The sequence below is a fragment of the Heteronotia binoei genome, chromosome 14, assembly GCF_032191835.1.
Source record: "Heteronotia binoei isolate CCM8104 ecotype False Entrance Well chromosome 14, APGP_CSIRO_Hbin_v1, whole genome shotgun sequence".
NCBI classification, from domain to species: Eukaryota; Metazoa; Chordata; class Lepidosauria; order Squamata; family Gekkonidae; genus Heteronotia; species Heteronotia binoei.
Window position 1 is genome coordinate 11,247,561 of NC_083236.1, and position 21,195 is coordinate 11,268,755.

Here is a 21,195-nt window from a genome sequence, read left to right on the forward strand (position 1 = left end):
ACTGTGATATTTATAATTCTGTTATAATTAAAACATAGCATCAGATTGAAGCTTATTTTCACTCAATAAAGGGAAGACTCAGTTTCGCAAAGCAAAACACTTTCTAAGTCCCACAGATGTCTAGGGAGAGATAAGCACATGCCTAATTCTTTTCTATTGAAATAAATGCAATTTAAAAATGCTTCACTTGGTTGGACACGGCCTAGCCCTGTTTAGGAGTAAGGATGAATTACTTATGCTTTTCAGTATCTCATCAAACATGCTATTTCCCCCCATTCTTGTGTGCATAACTAAGGATGCTTAAACAATCACTCTTCTGAGCTGCTTATGTGGGAAAATACAAATAGCGGAATTACACACGAAGAGCTAAATTCGTTTTGCTAATTTTATTTCTTATGCAAGACATGCGTCACTCTGTTCTGCAGGATGGCCCTCCATCTAAAATAAATACGGCCACCACATATTAGAGAAGCTGCCTTGCAGCGGCTCTTCATCATTTGTTGCACGATAAAATTGAACGGAAGTGAGTTTCTCCCTATTTTGCTTTTGCCAGCTGGTTTAATCATGGCTCTCGAGCACTTGATGCTTAATATAGTTAGGATGACAACTCAGTTGAAAACTGAAAAAACATAAAACATGGCAAAGCATTCCGGAATCATGACAAACAAGGACAAATGCCCCTCCCCTTTTTAAATGAATGTGCCACATCAGTAAGAATTAATGCACATATGCGTCAGTTTTTGCATGCCCAGTGGAGGAAGGCGCTTGGTTGTGGGAGGTTCTCTTCCATGTACAGCTGACTCCTAGAGCCACGCGAGAATGATCTCATCACATCTGAAGGCATGCTTTGTCCCACTGCACTGGTGTCTGAGCCCCTTCATGTGTTACCGCAGCAGTATGGAATCCCCTTCACTGCAGCTTCTTCCTACGCTGCAGTGTGGATGTTTGAAGACGGATTATGGAGGTGGAAGCGCAGTGACGTTGGACATTTGCAAGTGATGCCTAGACCACTGAAGGGAAGGGTGTTCCAGGAAGAACAGAAGAAGACTCCCCACCCAGCCATATCAAGCTTGGTGTCTATCTGCTCTAGGTTAGAATGTTGTTGGGTATAATTTGTTTGGTTTTGATCTCCATTTATAAGATAGTAAATTATGCTTTTGTAGCCATTTAGGGTTGAGAACACTGTACCACAGAAAGTACTTAAAAGTTATTAAAGGTAACTTTTTTTTTTTACTGTAGAGGGAAAATCCAAAAATTACTTTGATTTATTTGGTGAACAACCGTAGCATGTTTCCAAGCACTTTCTGGGAAGTAGGTTGTTACTTTTTTGGCAGCATAAACATCCAAATACTTTGCACACCCAAAACCACTGGGAAGGGTTTGGCAAAAGCGGAATGTATTTTTTTTTAATCACCCAACAAAGAACTAAATTTGAGTTGAAGTTTGCCTAAAAACTGTCCCCCTCCAGATCCTCCCAAGATGCATGACAGCTTGATGCAATAAAACACCACCATTTAGGAACTACATTGTTGGGAAGTGGCAGTTGTCTTGTTGAAACCAAAGGTGGCACCTACTTCCAGTGGCACCAACAGCCATCTCCCTAACACAGAACTGAATGCAGCAGTTCTGGTTCATTCTACTAGGATGCTGTCATTGCAGACTCATGGGTGGGGTCCAAAATCATCATTAGCTGTCAACTGCCACTCATTCACCAAAACATTATGTGTGCACTCTTTTTTTGGTAATCTACTGGGGCTAGACCCCAACTATGTGTTTAAAAGTTCTGAGGTTTGAACTGTAAGACTTATTTGCTTGGGAAAGTGTAGAAATCTGCATCCTTTTCCTGTGAGGTGTGTTTGCTCTCTCAGGTCTACTTTAAATAGTCACTGCGTCTGATGTAGGATTTGTTGATTTTGTACAAAAAAAGAATGCAAGCTGAGACTGCAATATGAGGCATTGAGAGTCAGTTTGGCATAGTGGTTAAGAGCGGCAGACTCCAATCTGAAGAACCAGGTTTGATTCCCCACTCCTCCACACGAAGCTGCTGGGTGATCTTGGGCAAGCCACAGTTCTCACAAAGCTGTTCTCTCAAGAGCAGTTCTCTGAGAGCTCTCTCAGCCCCATGTACCTCACAGGTTATCTGTTGTGGGGAAAGGAAGGGAAGGAGATTGTAAAATGCTCTGAGACTCTGACTGAAGGGCAGGGTATAAATCCAATCTCTTCCTCTTCATATGCATATCCTAATTTTGAAGGGATTTCTTTTCCTATGTGCCCCAGTGGCAGCTGTTTTTTTTATAAACCAATCTTAAACCCTGTGAATATGTTAATCCACTGACTATATGTTTTCATGTATGCAATTATTTATTTATTGCTTTTTGAAAACTACTGATAGTAACTTGGGGAAGTTAGTTAATACATCAAGCAAGCTGTGGGGGGCACATGAAAGCACAGGAGAGAGGAACAGTTTGGAAGTCGCTACCCTGCCTCTCAAAACCAGCCCCTTCTAGAAGCTCTACAGACCTTTAGAAGCCCCCTGCCCCTTTTTAATGGACCCTCAAGTGCTCTCAACATTCCACACTTTTCCATCATACTCAGTCCCCCTTGAGCTGGCTTAGGAGGAGGGATTTTTTTCTTTGGTGAATTTAATTTACAACACTGTATGTCTTTCCATATATAGAGTCCCCTGCCATGTTTTGGGATGGCCAGTTGTTGCTACTTATGAGATTGGCACAGAGGCCACCTGCATTATAATAATAAAATTTGCAACCAGAATCAAGCAGATGTTTGGCCACCAAGGAATTTACTGTGTGAACTTCTATCTATCCAAACAAGGAATTCAGCCTCATTCTGATAAAATTCACGTTATTCCAACGAAATGCAGGCAACCTGTGGCTGGTTGTAATTAGCACCCTAATTTATATGCTCTGTGTGGCTTTCTGGTTGTGCCTTTGCAGTAAATTAAGAAAGCAAGCTGTGTGTTCTGCATATCTTGTTGGTATGTTTGATTTTTTTGTTGTTGTTGTTCATTGCTTGAAAGGAGAATGACTGGATTTAACAACTAATAAAATCCATCATTTATACACCAGGACAAAAGGCTCAGATTATTTGTTTCAATGATTTCTGTTTATGTCTAATGTGAAGAACTGCTAAAGTAAAATGTATTTTATTCAATGCAATCCAATACAAGCAGATATTCTTAAACTTCCTGATTTCAGTGAAACTGAATGGCTGCACAAGAATGAAAGAGCAGCCGTAACGTTAGAAGGCAGCTGTGGAAGAGGTAAGGGAAGAAAGAACACGCGGATTCTTGAAAGGCAACACGTAATCCAGAGCAGGCAGAGCACGTTCAGGGTAATTTGTCACCCCAAGAAAGGTACACCCACCTTTACCCATGCTGCACAGAGGGCACCATAGTGCTTACGGCCACGTTTCTTGCTACCTACCCAGCATTCCTAAAGAGTGGGTGGGGCCAAGCGAGGCCCAGCAGCACTCCTGACAGGTAACGCAAGATCTGTTCAGTCAGGTGACAGGGCAGTTCCCCTGGAGAAAATGGCTCCATTTGGAAGGTGGACTGTATGGCATTATAACCCTCCCTCCCCAGGGTCCACCACAAAATTTCCAGGTATTTCCCAGCATTGTTTCAGGGGCAGCGGCTGTCAGACTTGGAACTTCAAAGTAAAACAGACCATCGTTTGTAGCAGATTAATCCATTTATTTGAGAACTAGTGGTCTGGGACAGGGACGAGTTGAGATTGATACAGTTCAAAGCAACGCATACCATTTTAACCTCTAACATCAAAAGCTAAACAATAAAACCATTCTCACACTTTCGGGAGGCAATAGCCGGTTCTCAGGCCCCCTTATCTCTTTCTCAAGGAAGGAACCCTGCTGGTTACCTTGAGGCTCACTATCCTCAAAGCCCTGTTACATTTGTTAGTGCTATGCAAGGAATTCCCATGGGAGTTAGTAACTGTTGCAAAAGTGTTTGAAATGCAAACCTTTATTCCAAGGGTTAGTAGAATCATTCAAAATGGAGTTAGTTAGGGTAAGGGGACATGAGCAGTTTAAGGCATATTTAAACAGGTAAGTTACAATGTCTGACAGCTGCCACCACAGTGTTGGGTTTTATTATCTCACCCCTCTTTCATAGTGTAATTTTTTTAATTACCCCTCTCCTCCCCTGCACTCAGGCATCCTCTGTTGGGGGGGGGGGGCTGCACCTCCTGTATCAGCCATTTTGGTTGTCCCCACTACCCTGTGTCAGAATTCCAGAGAGCCCCCCGTCTTAGAAGGCAGCGTCATGTGTTCCAGCACCTATGGCATCAGTCCCCCTTGCTCCTGAGGGCTGGGCCTGAGCCCCTGGCCTGCATCAGCACCATCTTCTTGGATCTGGAGAACTGGCCCAGAGAGCACTTCTTATCTGCCAAACTTCTCATCCTTTCCAGAATACTGAAAACTGCTTCCCTGAAATATACTATTCTTCTCTGATCCAGAAGATATCAATCAGTAAAATACTAGATTTAGGGATAAATCTAGTATAAGAAACAAGCATGCACAGAATTTGAGCTCCAAACCAAGTTCTTCGCAGAGTAGTTCAGAATATTCCTTCTCAGAATTTACTTTGTTTAACTTGTCCTCTGAGCTGGCCATTGTCTATAAAGGACATCATGACTGCCTGTTGTACAAACATTTAGCAAACTAATTTAGATGTATTCAAGGCTCCATATGATCAGAAACAGGACTTAACAAAATTTCCTGTGTTAATATGCTTCCCCACACACAGAAGCATTATTTTGCTCTGTAAATGAGTACAGCTTATTCAGCCTCATTATAAACCATCCAACAGTACTGGTATTTAACTAGGAAATAGACAAATGTAATAGTATCAGCAAATTAATATTCCAAGTTTCTTTTATATGGTACAGAATGTGCTGTATTTCAGCCTGTCACACACCAAGGGAAGAAGTCTTGCTTATGCCATTGATTAAAGGATGCAACGGTTGTGCCCTGTATCCTCCCACTCTGCTCATCAAAGTCTGAGACCTTCCGCCATCTTCTGTTGTTCTGCTGCTAGTCCCATGGCAACTGTTGCAAGTCTTACCAAGTACAATGGGTGAGGGCATAGTCTTATCCATATTCTTAAACTGGAGTGTATATTCCAGAGCATTTAATACAGATTAGTTAATGCCTTAGTATTGTTGGGGTTAAGAGATATTTTAGCAGAGTTGAGTGGAGAGAACCACAAAAACAAGCCAGGCAGACGTTTTAGCTTAAGAATAAAGTAGTTTACTTTTACTATGAGGAAAGGGTTACTGGGATTTCTAGAAAACAAAAGAAGGATTCAGTATCCTATCTAGTCTCTAGACTACATCTCGACTCTCTTGAGTCCAAACTCTAACTGCATGGAGATCTGAGGGCTGAACACAAAGGGCAATAAGAACTGACCAAATGGTTTCCCCCAGACCACCTCCCAAATATATGGATTAGCCTATTAGGGCTTTGCTTCAATGGTCACTATACATATTGACACCTAGCCTGAGCGGGAAATACGTGCACACATTCTCATTGGCTATACCTCTCACTGGCTAAACATCAGCATGCATATGCATTCATTTAATTAACTCATGACAACAGGAAGTGAAATTGCAATAGAAACCCAACAAGTATACACTTAATTGTGAATTTATAACACATTGATGAACCTTTGGGGAGGAAGACTATTGTGGAGTCTAGCAGGAATTGCTGTAGGGCTAGGAGAAGAAGGAAACGTTAACCTTGACGCCCTGCCCCTCTAAAGCAGGTAAAGGTAGAGAGTAAAACGACCACCTGATCAGAAGAAGGGTGTCTTCTGAACCAGGGAAGGAGATGTCCACCTTTCTAGAAATCTTCTTTTAAAACTTCTAGTGAAAGGTTACTGTTGGATTAAAAGAAAACGGCTGTGTGTATGAAACCAAACCGAAGAGAAGAGTTTATTTTTATACCCTGGTTTTCACTATTCAAAGGAGTCTCAGAGCTGCTTACAATTGCCTTCCCTTCCTCTTCGCACAACAGACACCCTGTTGAGAGAGCTCTGAGAGAACTGTGACTGACCCAAGGTCACTCAGCTGGCTTCATGTGGAGGAGGAGTGAGGAATCAAACCAGTTCTCCAGATCAGAGTCTGCTGCTCTTAACCACTACATCGAATCGAAGGCTTGAGGACTGCTCCCACCCACGCTCTTCTGCCTGTCCTTTATCCCACGGGTGGCAGGTCAGGTGCCAGCAGCTATGGCATTCCAGATGCTTTGGCTTCCTTACCTTACTTTCTTGCACAAGCCTCATCCCTTCCCTCCACCATGTCTGGATGTGGGAAGTTTGGAGTTGCCACCGAACAGACAGTGCATACCCTCTTTTCCTGAAACCATAGGAAAGAGAAGCACCAGCGAACTGAGCTCTTCCATAACAACAGTGACACACAGAACACAGAAATGGACCTCCAACAGCCAGAGCAATGCTCTGGACCAGCCAATAGGAGCTGGAAACTGGGAAAGAATTAAGGTAATCGTCCAGAGACTGCAGCAGTAAATGGGCAAGACAGATCGTTCTATAAATGTGAACAACTCAAGTTTGCAGGAAAAACTGAAGTCTGAAAAATACATTGGCTTTAAAAAGAAATAATCCCAAATGATACCTGTAGCTGTAAGCAATGGATTCTCTCAGTGGCTGTTGCTAGGCAACCACAGATTCCAGGTTTGATTTTGTCAGTAAAGGGCAGAGGGAGAGGGCAGGGCCCTTTCCAGGCCTATTTTGGCTTTTGAGGGAAGACATATTGGGGCCAGGTCTGCTTAGTGTTGCCAGCTTCAGGTTGGGAAATTTCGGGAGAATCTGAGGTGGGGAGAGTGGGGTTTGGGGAGGATGAGGTTTGGGATTGGGTAAGACAGGAGCCTCAGCCAGATATAATGCTATAGAGTCTACTCTCCAAGCATCCATCTTCTCCAGGTGACAGATCTCTGAGGAGGGAAATACAAGGCAAAGGGAGGGGCCCTCTCACAAATCATTGTGTAGCATGAGAGCCAGTTTGGTGTAGTGATTAAGAGCGCAGACTCTAATCTGAACAACTGGGTTTGATTCCCCACTCTTCCACGTGCAGCTGCTGGTGTGATCTTGGGTCAGTCACAAGTTCTCTCTAGAGCAGTTCTTGAAAGCAGTTCTCTCAGCCCCACTTACCTCGCAGGGTGTCTGTTGTGGGGAAGGGAAGGAGAGTGCAAGGTGTTCTGAGACTCTGAGTGAAGGGCGGGGTTTAAATCCAGTCTTCTCTTCTTGTCCTCCTCCTCCTCCTTGGCCTGGCCCAGTGGCTACCATCACACAACTGGGCCAGGGATGCTGGCATTCCCAGGGAGAGGCTATGTGTGGGGAATGCTGGATATAGGAAAGGAAAAGGAAAGGAAAGGTTTCCTGTGCAAGCACCAGTCGTTTCCGACTCTGGGGTGACGTTTTCACATTTTCACGGCAGACTTTTTTACAGGGTGGTTTGCCATTGCCTTCCCCAGTCATCTACACTTTCCCCCCAGCAAGCTGGGTACTCATTTGACCGACCTCGGAAGGATGGAAGGCTGAGTCAACCTAGAGCTGCCTACCTGAAAACCCAGCTTTCGCCAGGGATCGAACTCAGGTCGTGAGCAGAGCTTAGGACTGCAGTACTGCAGCTTTAACACTCTGCGCCATGGATAAATCTAGATTGGCTGTTGGGGGGAAAGGAGAGAAGGAAGCAAGTAAAGGGAGGCTATGGCAGCTTTCAAGAAAGGGAAAGATGAAATAGTGAGGGAGAGGAAAATGAGATGCCTTCCTCGAGTCCTTGCACATTCCCATTTGTCTATGTACCGGGTGGGGTCACACTCGCCATTAAATCCATCTGCAACGCGCCTGTATTGTAATCCGCACAACCAATTTTCCGATCAGACAACAGCCAGGCTCCCGTTCTATCCCATGTGGGTCCCGTCGCTGGTTGATCAGAGTGCTCAACCGGACCTCGTTTCATGAGACGTCAATCTGCATTAGCGCAGGCGCAGTGATGCCCGCTCTCTGCAGCGTGTCGCTTTTAAATGGGTCAGATCACTAAAGTTTTTCTAGTCCGTTGGCACTACTTTTCCAGCACGAGCACTACGCGTGCAGAAAAGAACCCAGGAATTCAAATCAGTTCACATCTAGTTCACATCTACTTTCAAAAGTGATTTTTGTTTCCGGACATAAGGGCGGGTAAACGATTTATCGAGCCAACGTTCGCTCGCTCATTCACTGGCGCAGTGATATCACTCGCAGGGGCTTTGGGAGGGAAGCGGTGGTGCGCTTCCGACGAGTCGCCAACGATGGAGCGTTCAAACAGAGAAACTCCGCTCAGGAACCGTCAGAAGGATTTTGTTCCTGATTTAAAGCAGTATCAAATTAGTCCGCGCCCCAGTCGTCTCAACGCGGGACTCGAATGAGCTAACCACCATTCGCAGATGCTGACGTTTGGACAACCGCTGAAAATCCGACATGCTTCCGGACTCCACTCATGCTCGTAGCGGGATTTTATGAACGTCTGACCTCACCCTACTAACAGCCAAGTTGACTAAATCTGAGAATCCATGACTGGAGCTGTAAGTGCGCAAGACAGATCTTTCTACTAACCTGAAAAGGACCCCAGGTTTGCAAGAAAATGTAAAATCTAAAAATGTGAAATGTTCCTGTCTCAGTTGATTGGACCACTATGGAATTATGCAAACCTGCATCAAGACTATGGACTTGTAGAGTTGATCTAGATGGACTTGCGATAGGGAAACCTCTACCACTTCGGGGGTATAACAGGAGAGATGGCCCCAGAGATATGTGGGTTCCAGACTATTAAAGACCTTAAATGTTAACACTAGAACCTTGAACCTGATCCAGTGCTCAACTGGTAAGCTGTGTAGCTCACACAGGCACATGTCTAATATGTGCTGTTTTCTTGTGAGGACCCGCACTGCTGCATTCTGGACCAGCTGCTTTCTGGGTCAGTCTCAAGGGTATTGTAAGCCCACACCCCCTCCTCCATCTTCAATGGACTGTGCTCACTCTGGCCAAGTGCCAGAACTATAGGACTTCCAGTATGGTGGATTTATGTTATGGATTTGTGTCACTCCAGAACACTAACACATTGCTTCTATAATGTTCAGTGGCAAGAAGAAAGCAGTGGGTATAATAATGGCCCAGATAAGGACCTTGTGCGAAGGTAGCAAGCTCTCCAGCTGAGCCCTGCTGCACTCCCTGCCTCGGACTGCATGCTTTTCTCCTGCAAGGAAGGACTCCAGGCCGTGCTGCACCGCGGAACGGCCAAAGCCCTGCGAAACTTGAACAGCATCCCTGTCGTGAAGCCATATCCCTGGAAGATCCTTCAACAACAACTCTTGTTCCTGTCTACCTCCAAGAAGGCTAAGCGAGACCATCACTCAGTGTGCGATTGCGATAAAAAAGGACCAACGCCATGCTGGGAATTATTAGGAAGGGAATTGAAAACAAATCAGCCAGTATCCTAATACCCCTGCATAAATGGATGGTGCGGTCTCATTTGGAATACTGTGTGCAATTCTGGTCACCGCACCTCAAAAAGGATATTATAGCATTTGAAAAAGTGCAGAAAAGGGCAACTAGAATTATTAAAGGGTTGGAACACTTTCCCTATGAAGAAAGGTTAAAACGCTTGGGGCTCTTTAGCTTGGAGAAACGTCAACTGCGGGGTGACATGATAGAGGTTTACGAGATAATGCATGGGATGGAGAAAGTAGAGAAAGAAGTACTTTCCTCCCTTTCTCACAATACAAGAACTCGTGGGCATTCGATGAAATTGCTGAGCAGTTGGGTTAAAACAGATAAAAGGAAGTACTTCTTCACCCAAAGGGTGATTAACATGTGGAATTCACTGCCACAGGAGGTGGTGGCAGCTACAAGCATAGCCACCTTCAAGAGGGGTTTAGATAAAAATATGGAGCAGAGGTCCATCAATGGCTATTAGCCACAGTGTGTATATATATGTGTGTGTGTGTATAATTGTTTTTTTTTTTGCCACTGTGTGACACAGAGTGTTGGACTGGATGGGCCATTGGCCTGATCCAACATGGCTTACGTTCTTATGTTCATCATGTACTCCTGCCATGCCCATGGAAATGCAAATGGAAGAAGCAACAGGCAAGAAGGAAGTTGCTACCACACCCGCACTCTTAACAATGGAATGGTCCTGTCAGCTATTCAGGAAAGCGCTGAACACAATGAAGAAGCTCCAAAGACTTAATCCTGTCACACAGACCTTCCTCATTGTGTGTGCTATGGTGTTACAAATAGGAATAAATTTGAATCCCAATTCCCCACCTAGACTTCTTTGTTTTAGCCCATCAAGCCCCATTAATTCTTCTTCCAACATTTGGGAGCCTGCCCCCTAGTGATGTCAGGAGTCACATGTCCCTATGCCATAGGTCATCTGATCTACATGTCACAGACCACCTGACATCATCACCTGAGGGCACAAATCTGGTTATATCAAGGCCAGTTCACGGCCAGTTCCGTGTGTCTCTCTAGTATCCCCATCTTGCTGTCTGAGCCATCCCCAATTGCACAATTGGGCCCCATTATGGCTAGTGATGCCAGTCATCCTTGGCTCCCCCTTCCGTTTTATAATCTTCACTATAGGACCATTCCTTATGCAGTCTTCACGATGGTAACGTATGTACTCTGTTTGTGTTTTGTCCCTATGTGTTCCTCTATCCAATTTTCCTGCTATTATTCCTAGGACTGTATGTTCGTTGGTGTGGTTTTTATTTTTCTGTATGCTTGAACTATTTTTCTAATAAATATCCATTTTAGTTTATCATCTCATTATTTGATTTGGGCATTTGGGAAGACCCACTCTGGTATACAATGATTGTTGATCCCTCTTAGCCATCCTTGCCCACCTAAATAAATTCCCCTACCTCATTTGAGGGCAATTTGGCTTACAGTAGGCCCACATAGAGTGAGATACAGTCAGCACCAGTGCCGGGATGCCAGTACCAGGCTGGTGCCCTAGGCACTGCCCCTGCCCGCATCTTCACTCCCCGGCAAGCCCAGAGGCACAACATGGCTCCTGGACCTCAGAGCCTGCCCGCCCACCCGCCACCAGGTCACTGATGCTCTGCCTTCCGGCTTCCAGAAGCCGAGAGATGGAGTGATGGCAGCCAGTGGTTCACTCTGAGGCACAGGAGCTGCTCTGCACCACTGAGCTTGCCTATTTCCCTCACCAAAGAGGCGAGGGGGGGAGGGCCCAACCCAGCACCTCCTCACCGGGCCGTGCTCCAAGCAGCTGCCTAAGGCTGCCTAATGGACGCACCGGCCCTGGTTACAGTAGTCTGATCTGGAGGTGACCATTGCATGTGGCTAGGTCAGGGTTGGACAGGAGGGGGCTAGTTGCCTGACCTGCCATAGTTGGAAAAATGCCAGTCTGGCAACATTTGCAAACTTGGCCTCCAGTGATAAGGAAGAATCCAGAATCACACCCAAGGTCTTGACAGTTGGTACCAGTGTTAAGGACACATCATCAAAAGCTGGGAGTTGGCACCTCAAACCTAAGTCCTCGCTGCCCAGCCACAGAACCTCCATCTTATCTGGATTCAGTCTCAGCCAGCTCTGTTTTAGCCATCCCACCATGGCTTCCAGGCCCTCAGCCAAAACAGCTGGGGTGGCATCCAGCCAGCCACCCATCAACAGATATAGCTGAGCGTCATCAGTTGGGCAAGGGGATACATATAGATGTTAAGCAACATTGGGACTCCACATACCAAGGAAACACCCTCTCCCCTAGCACCACCCCCTGTCCCCAACCTTGGAGGAACAAGATAAGCCACTTCAAGGCTACCCCATGGACACCTACATTGGCAAGGCAGTGGGTCAAAAGATCATGACTGACTGTGATGAATGCTGCTGTAAGGTCAAGAAGCAAGAGGAGCACCGACCCACCTTGATCCAGTTGCCTGCTGAGATGGTCTGTGAGGGCAACCAGTACCTTTTCCATCCCACGGCCAGGGCAGAAACTGGACAGGAATGGGCCCAGTGCCAGTGTGTCATCCAGAAAATTTTGGAACTGCTCTGCCACCATTCTCTCAATTATCTTCCCAAAAACAAAAGATTCAAGGCTGAGTGGTAATTGGATGGATCCAAAGGGTCCAAAGTTGGTTTCTTTAAGAGCAGTACAACCGCAGCCTCTTTTAGTCCCTCTGGATAGACCCCCAAATCCAAGGACAGGTTGCTAATGTCTACCAGACATTCCCTCACTGCCGGCCTTCACCAGCCCTCACTGCCAGCCTTCACCAACTGTGAGGGGCACTGGTGCAAGAAGTATACGGTCAGCCTAACAGCATCCAGAATTCTGTCAACATCAGCCCAGAAGAGCTGGCTGAAAGCTGTTGAAAGCAGAATCCAGAGATGACCAAGAGACTTCCCATTCACATACTATATCAATATTGGTCAGGAGGCCATGGTGGAGTGACAAGACTTTGTCTACAGAAAAGCTCACAAACGTCTCACAGTTGATGGCTGAATTCCTAACATTTTGAGTTCTCTCAATGAGAGAAGTTAAAAGATCCAATCACCCTGAACGATTGTGCGGGGTGTGAGCCAGCGGATGCTATGGAGGTTGTAAAAAAGATATATATTTTTAGCAGCCTTCACTGCCATCTCATAGGTTTTTATAAATGTCCTATAAGATGTCCTTGCGGCTTCATAATGGGTACACTACCAAACTCAGTCTAGTCATCTAAGTTCGCGCTTCATCCCCCCTGAGTTCCATCCTATAACAGGGGTATAGTTTAGATTGGGAGTGCAGAGGATGTCAGGGAGTGATTTCATCTGAGATATGAATCTCTCGCAGCATGGAGCAAGCATGTTGTCTTTTAAGGTTTTACAGTATTTGCACTTATCTGAACTCCCAAAACCTCTGACAGTGCCTGAGATTAGTGTTAGCAAAATTCATAAATAGGAGCTCTGTAGCAATGCATCTGTATGGTCCACTAAGACCCCTAGATCCTTTTCACACAAACTGCTGCCAAGATAAGTCTCCCCCATCCTATAATTGAGCATTACATTTTCCCTCCCTAAATGCAGAACTTTACATTGATCTAGGGCTTTTTTTCTGGGAGAACATGGTGAAACAGAGTTCTGGAACCTCTTTGTAGAAACAAAATTCTCACAAAATGTTTCACTGTTCGTGAGGGGCACCCATGTGTTTTACCTTCATTTCTCTCTTGAGAGCTCTGGCACCTCTTTTTCCAGAAGAAGAAAAAAAAGCCCTACGTTTATCTATGTTAAAATTCATTTTAATTATTAACATATAACAGCTGTTTTATCTAATTTTATCCTAACTTTTAAGGTAATTTAATTGTATTTTAATTTGTCTTATTGTATTGATTGTATTTTATAGAAATCATGGTTGTTCCATGTCTGTGAGCCGCCCTGAGCCTGCCTTTGGCGGGGGAGGGCGGGATGCAAAAATAAATTTACCTTACCTTACCTTATTTTATGTGTTTTAGCCCAGTTTTCCAGCCTGTCGAGATCATCCTGTATGCTTTGGAGAAGATGAGGTCAAGACTCTCCTCAGTCTATGCTAACAAGTGGCCAAAACCTCGGGCAGGAGATGGACTCACTAATGGGGCGTCTGAATGTCTACCCATTGCTAGGCACCCACCTGGGTCTATCTTAGGGTTGCCAATCCCCAGGTGGGAGCAGGGGATCCCCCAGTTTGGAGGCCCTCCCCCCACTTCAGGGTTGTCAGAAAGCAGGGGGAAGGGAGGGAAATGTCTGCTGGGAACTCTATTATTCCCTATGGAGATTTATTCCCATAGAAAATCATGGAGAATTGATCCGCGGGTATCTGGGGCTCTGGGGGGCTGTTTTTTGGAGTAGAGGCACCAGATTTTCAGTATAGCATCTAGTGCCTCTCCCCAAAATACCCCCCAAGTTTCAAAAAGATTGGACCAGGGGGTCCAATTCTATGAGCCACAAAAGAAGGTGCCCCTATCCATTATTTCCTATGGAAGGAAGGAATTGAAAAGGTGTGCCATCCCATTAAATGTGATGGCCAGAACTCCCTTTGGAATTCAATTATGCTTGTCACAGCCTTGATCTTGGCTCCACCCCTAACGTCCCCTGGCTCCACCCCCAAAGTCTCCTGGTTCCACCCACAAAGTCTCCAGATATTTCTTGAATTGGACTTGGCAAACCTAGTCTATCTATGTAATTTCATCAGCAAGCACAAATCTTCCTGAGTACAAAACTGGATTACTATCAAGCAGCCAGGTGGGCTTGATTAGCTTTCACTTACCTTGCCTAAATGTCACCTCCCAACCTGGCCACTTCTTTTCTCTATCCTACCTAGATACAATCTCCTCTTTTGTTACCTTTCTGGGAAGACCTCCCTCCCCAACTCAGTCAGAGTCCAGAAATCCGGATTCTCCCTCTGAGGTGGAGATCATCTTGGGTGTTTCCCACCATCCAATCAGGGAAGCAGGAAATAGATTTTCTCCTCTTCCTGTGGTGGTGGAACACCCACTTTTCCAATTCTTTTCCTGCCACAATAGGGAGAGCAACGTTTTTGGCTTAAACTCCAAACTCTGATTACAAATTTACCCATTTCTTCAATTCAGGCCATTCAACCAGGGGAATGGTCTCTGAAGAGGAATCTGTTCCAGCAGATCATAGACCACTCTGGACTGCTGAAAATGGACCTCTTTGCCACTCCTCTCAATCGTCAACTTCCCAGGTATTGCACCAGGGTCCTTCACCTTCAGGCAGCAGCAGTGGATGCTCTGATGACCCAATGGCCCCTGGGGCTATGGTACACCTTTCCCTCCAATCCCAGCCATTCCAAAGCTACTCCAAAAGATCAGAAAACAAGAGGTGCAGCTACTGCTAGTGGCCCCATGATGGCCTCTCTACCATTCAATGAATATCAGTATCACACCATCGTCACCTGCTGATAACCCCAGATATGCTGGTACAGGGACCCATATGGCACCCTCATCCAGAATGGTTGCAGCTGACTGTGTGGCTGTTGAACGGACTTCATTCCAGAATACAGGATACTCAGTGGAGCTTAAGGGTAAAGGTAGTCCCCTGTGCAAGCACCAGTCGTTTCCGACTCTGGGGTGACGTCGCATCACGATGTTTTCACAGCAGACTTTTTACAGCGTGGTTTGCCCTTCCCTTCCCCAGTCATCTACACTTTGCCCCCAGCAAGCTGGATACTCATTTTACCAACCTCAGAAGGATGGAAGGCTGAGTCAACCTCAAGCCGGCTACCTGAACCCAGCTTCTGCCAGGATTGAACTCAGGTCATGAGCACAACTTCAACTGCAGTACTGCAGCTTACCACTCTGCGTCACGGGGCTCCTCTAGAAAGGAATTGACCACCAGAATATATTATGCCTCTTGGAAAGCCTTCCACAGATGGTCCAGAAGGAAAGCAGTCAATCCTCTGAAACCTTCAGTTCAGTAAATTCTAGATTTTCTGCAAGGCGATCTGAAGTCTGGATTGAAACTGACTACCCTGCAAAGAGACATCACCCTGCCAACAAAAGTCCATATAGTCAAAGCGATGGTATTCCCAGTAGTAATGTATGGCTGTGAGAGCTGGACCATAAGGAAGGCCGAGAGCAGAAGAATGCATGCTTTTGAGATGTGGTGCTGGAGAAGACTCTTGAGAGTCCCTTGGACTGCAAGAAGATCAAATCAGTCAGTCCTAAGGGAAATCAACTCAGACTGTACCCTGGAAGGTCAGATGCTGCAGCTGAAGCTCAAATTCTTTGGCCACCAAATGAGAAGGGAGCACTCCCTGGAGAAGATCCTGATGCTAGGAAAGACAGAAGGCAAAAGAAGAACGGGGTGGCAAAAGATGAGATGGCTGGACAGTGTTACTGATGTAACAAACATGAATTTGAGCAGACTTTGGAGGATGGTGGAAGACAGGAGGGCCTGGCGTGACTTTGTCCATGGGGTCGCAAAGAGTCGGACTCGACTGTGCGACTGAGCAACAACAACCCTGAAAAGACAGGTCGCAGTCCTCCTGACCTCAGTATTCCATTTAGTAGATGGAGTGGACCTTGCCAATCATCCCCACATTCAAAGATTCCTGCAGGGGACCACTCTCAGGTATCTTCCTCAGGTAAACAGATGTCCTATCTGGCATTTTCACATGGTGCTGACAGTTCTGACCAAGCCATCCTTTGAGCCACTCAAGGACATCCCATTGAAGTGGTTGTTGCTAAAAACCATCTATCTGGTGGCAGTGACCTCAGCATGAACTCAGTGCCCTCTCTATTAAATGGGAGCTCTGTATAAGGACAAGGTAGTCCTTTGCAAAGACCTTACCTTCCAGCCAAAGGTCACATCCAAGTTCTACAGATCCCAGGAAATCTATCTACCTTCCATCTGTACCAACCCAAAGCGTCTTAAGGAAAAGTCGTGGCACACCTTAGACTAGGGGTATCAAACCTATGACCTGCGGGCCACAATCGACCCACCGACAGCTGTGATCAGGCCAGCGGTTCTCTTCTCCCGTCTGCTCCCCTCTCCTGCCTGTTTGCACCCTTTGGAGCTCAAGCTGGAGCTGCTGCACAGGGAGTAAAGGGCAGGGCTGCCCAACTTCCCAGCTCATCTTTGCAGGCTTCTCCTCTAGCAGAAAACTCCTCTGGGTTCCATTGAAATACAGTGCAGTACAAAAAAAAAGGTTGCAAAGAAAATGTAGAATGTATTTTTCATTCTCAGAGTAGTCTTTCTAGGTCCAGGGGCCTTAATGGAAAATCCATTCCACATTGTTTGTTAGTTGTAGTTGTTGGTCCTAGAGTTGTCCTCTTGCAGATAAAAGGATGTTTTGAGCCAGCTTGTCTCTGCTGATTGGACCTAGAAACAGATGCCTGAGTACTCTAACCTGGGAACCCACAGCCAAAGGGGGGCATTACATGGAGAGCTACTGCCACTCTTTAGGCCTGTGGTGGGAGAAACTTACAGTGCCCAGCCATTTCATGTTTTTTCCTAGGCTCAAGAGCATTTTATATTTTTAGTTTATGCTGTAATCCTTGTGCTTTTTCTTGATGTTTTGTTTTGTTTTTAAATTGCATTACCAAATCCCACTATTCCTTCACTTTTCCATTTTAAACAAAATATCTGTATCTTTTACAAAGTTTATATCTCTGCTTCTTGGCATTACATTTTATGACATGCATGGTTCAGCCCTACAATATCCCATTTGTGTCAAATCTGGCCCTCATAACAAATTTGCACCATTAAGGTGTAAATGGCTGTTTATCTGCTCCAAGAGAGGTCAGGAGGGGCATGACAAGACTGTGTCATTGCTCCTACCTCGTTTAATCTTTACATTAACAATTTAGCTCTAGACTGATGATTGTCTTTACATCCCCCACAGTTGGAGCCTCATTTGATTCCAGTCATGCCATATACAAACAACATGGCTCTGGTATCAGTAACCAGAGTCGGACCTTTTCAATCAATAGTGATCATTCGGTATTGTGCTGCTGGACACCTGGTAATTAATTTAGAAAAATCCAAGATTTTAATTTTTGCTAGATCTTGTAGAATGAAATTATTACACCAGAATATCTCAGGTCACATTATAGAAGTCCAATTTAATAAATATCTGGGAGTTACTTTCCAGTGTTCACTCTCTTGGGCTTTGCGTGCTTAAGAGGTATCTATGAAAGCTGCAATTTTGAGGAAATTTTTTTCTACCACAGTTGCACAATTTGTCCCTGCAGTTTTGGATGCATTTCAGGCAAAAATAACCTCATTTTTTGAGTTAGCCGCCCTAAGCCCATCAGGGGAGGATGGGATATAAATTTGATAAAATAAATAGATAAATAAAATGCTATACTGGTGTGGATTGGCAGCCTGGCTACATGCCCAGATATAATCCAGACGAATGTCCTTCGATAGATCTTAACATGTCCTAGATGTATCACCTCATCCTCCTTGTTAATGGAAACTGGGCAGAAGACAATTTCTCTTATATAGGGGGTTTTTTTTGTTCAGTCGCACAGTTGAGTCTGACTCTTTGCGATCCCAAGTCACACCAGGCCCTCCTGTCTTCCACCATCGTCCGAAATCTGCTCAAATATAGCCTGATTAATGGTTATTAAATAAAATAGTAAAGGTAGTCCCCTGTGCAAGCAGCAGTCATTTCCGACTCTGGGGTGACGTCACATCACGACATTTTCACAGCAGACTTTTTACAAGGTGGTTTTCCATTGCCTTCCGCAGTCATCTACACTTTACCCCCAGCAAGGGAGGTACTCATTTTACTGACTTCGGAAGGATGGAAGGCTGAGTCAACCTGGAGCCAACTACTTGAACCCAGCTTCTGCCGGGATTGAACTCACGTCCTGAACAGAGCTTGGACTGCAGTGCTGCAGCTGACCACTCTGCCACTGGGCTCCTTGGTTATTACATAACGGCTTGCAATTAATTTAGAGAGTAAGAGCCCCATGGTGCAGAGTGGTAAAGCCGCAGCACTGCTGTCGAAGCTCTCTGCTCATCCCGGCAGAAGCTGGGTTCAGGTAGCCAGCTCAGCCTTCCATCCTTCCGAGGTCGGTAAAATGAGTCCCCAGCTTGCTGGGGGGGAAGTGTAGATGACTGGGGAAGGCAAGGGCAAACCACCCCATAAAAATAGTCTGCCATGAAAATGTCATGATGCAACATCACCCCAGAGTCAGAAACGACTGGTACTTGCACAAGGGACTACCTTTACCTTTAAGCAGGCCTCGAATTCAGCAGGAGCTCACAGGAGCACGGCTCCTGAACCTTTCTGAGGGTTCCACCTCCTCCTTCCCACCGTGTCCATTGAATAATAGGTTCAGCTGCATAACAATCCCTGGATGAGCTCCACCACCTATTTTTCTACAAAATGACCCTTTAAGCAAACACTAGTTTTACTGTCAGTATTCATTTCTTTTAAACGTGGGTGGAATTGCCGAAACTCACTTGACATGGATTTCTTGTGACTCTCTTTTGGCCTTAGACTGGTACTTATAGCTTGGTTAGTAGCCACCTTGTGGTGGAAGAATGCCACGATCTTCAGGAAGGGAAGTGGTACCTATATTCGTCTATGTGCTTTGGATCCGAGTTACCATATTATTTCTATAGTATTGCAATACCATGTTATTAGATTTTTTTTTTCTTGCAAGGATGAATTCACTTCCACTTGCTGTCTTACATGGATGATTTACAGACCAAAAAGGAGGGATCTAGAACGTCGTATCTGTGATAAGTCTTTGGTAGAAACTGTTGAACATTTCTTTTTGTTGCTGTTAAAACAAAGCTTGAGTCCAGCAACATCTTTAAGACCAATGAAGTTTTATTCAAGGTATAAGCTTGCTGTTTGTGTCTTTGGTTGTCAAAGTAAGGAGTAATAAAACAAAGCACACTCAGATGTCCGAGGAAGTGGTTTTGCACACCAAAGCTTATACCCTGAATAAAACTTGGTTGGTCTTAAAGGTGCCCTTGGACCTGAACTTTGTTGCGCTGCTTCAGACCAACACCTAACTCTATATTCTTTTTCAGAGTAATTTATTGGGATCTGAGAAGCAATTTTCTGTATCCTCATCTGAATAAGAAGCCTACTTGCTCTTCTAAGTATAATCTCATGACTCTGTTAGCAGACCTGGCTTTTAATATACCATTAGACGTGTGCAAACTATAGCTGCTGCAATTAAACATTGTGCATTTTTATTGAATATGGAACAGCAATAACTTTTTTGCTATATTGTTTTTTTTCTATTGGCTCAGACCTAGTGGGAAACAAATCTTGCCTGTCTTTATTCCACTTCTGCAGGGGCCTGGGAGGAACTCTTGAGTCTTCAAGGGAGCTGCTGCTCAAAAGACGCTCCTCTTGGATTTGAGATGCTCACAAGATAACCCCATGTCCTCTTTTTCCACCCCCACCGCGATTCTGGTGTGGAGCACCCTCAGCTCTGCTTGGAAGTCTGACAGGATTGCCAACTCTGGGTTGGGAAATTCCTGGAGATTGTTGGGGGTGGAGCCTCAGGAGGGTGGAGGCTCTAAAGCTGCCTTTTCCTCAGTGGAACTGAGCTCCATAACCCAGAAACCAGGAGTAATTCCAGGGTAATTCAGAGAGAACTCCGGGCGCCACCTGTACCCGGTGGCAATCCCAAAGTGGCGCCTGGAGTTCTTCTGCTGTTCCACTTGATCTCCAGATGACCACGCTCAGGTCCCCCTGGAGAAAATGGCTGCTCAGGTAGGGTTGGGAAATACCTGGGGATTTCCCAGGCAGAGGCCGGAGAGGGCAGGTTTGGGAAGGGAAAGGACTTCCGTGGGGACTTCCAAGCAGCTTTCCTCCAGAACTGGGTTTGCTTGTCTGGAGACAAACTGCAAGGGTGAAAGATCTTCAGGGGCCGCCTGGAGGCTGCCACTCTTACGCTGAGGCCCTTCCCCAGCTCCACCCGGGCAACCCTACCCCTGGAGGTTGGCAACCCCAGCCTGCTGCTTCCCCGACGGCGGGGAAAGGGCCCGCCAGGCCTCCCTGCGCCGCCGCCTCCTCCTGCGGGCAAGGCTCCCTCCATAGCCCAGCGCTTCTCTCCCCCTCGACGCCAAGGGGGAAGCCGAGGCCGCCCTCCGCCTTTGGCCAGAGCCGCGCCGACGGGGGAGCGCGACTGACGGAGGAGGAGGAAGAGGAGGAGGAGAAGTTGCATTGGAAAATATTTTTTATTTGAATAGTAAATAGTTATACAGTTAAAACAGTTCTATGAAGCACCCTATAAATAGCTAACAGTTAAGAAAATAATGTCTGTAGAAAAGAGGTTGCATCTAAAAGTAAGCGGAGCGGAGCCCTCGGAGGAGCGAGCGAAGGGCCGGGCGGGGGGAGGCGGGCGGGGGAGGCTTTTTTCTCCCTATAAAAGTTAAAACCCTTTTCGACAGATCCCGTTTTTTAAAAAAAAAGAGTCCCCGGCACAGTGAAAGGGCGGGCGGGGGTGGGGTGGGGTGGGGGGAGGCCAAGCACGTCCCAAAAGAAGGACCACCATCAGGAGAATTAAGAATAAATAACCAATAAATAAGCATCACGCGTCAACGAACTCAACATGTCCACACACAGCGGGTCTCGAAAGCCGGACAGGAACTCCAAGGAGAGAGGCAGGGGCGGCGGGTTGTCG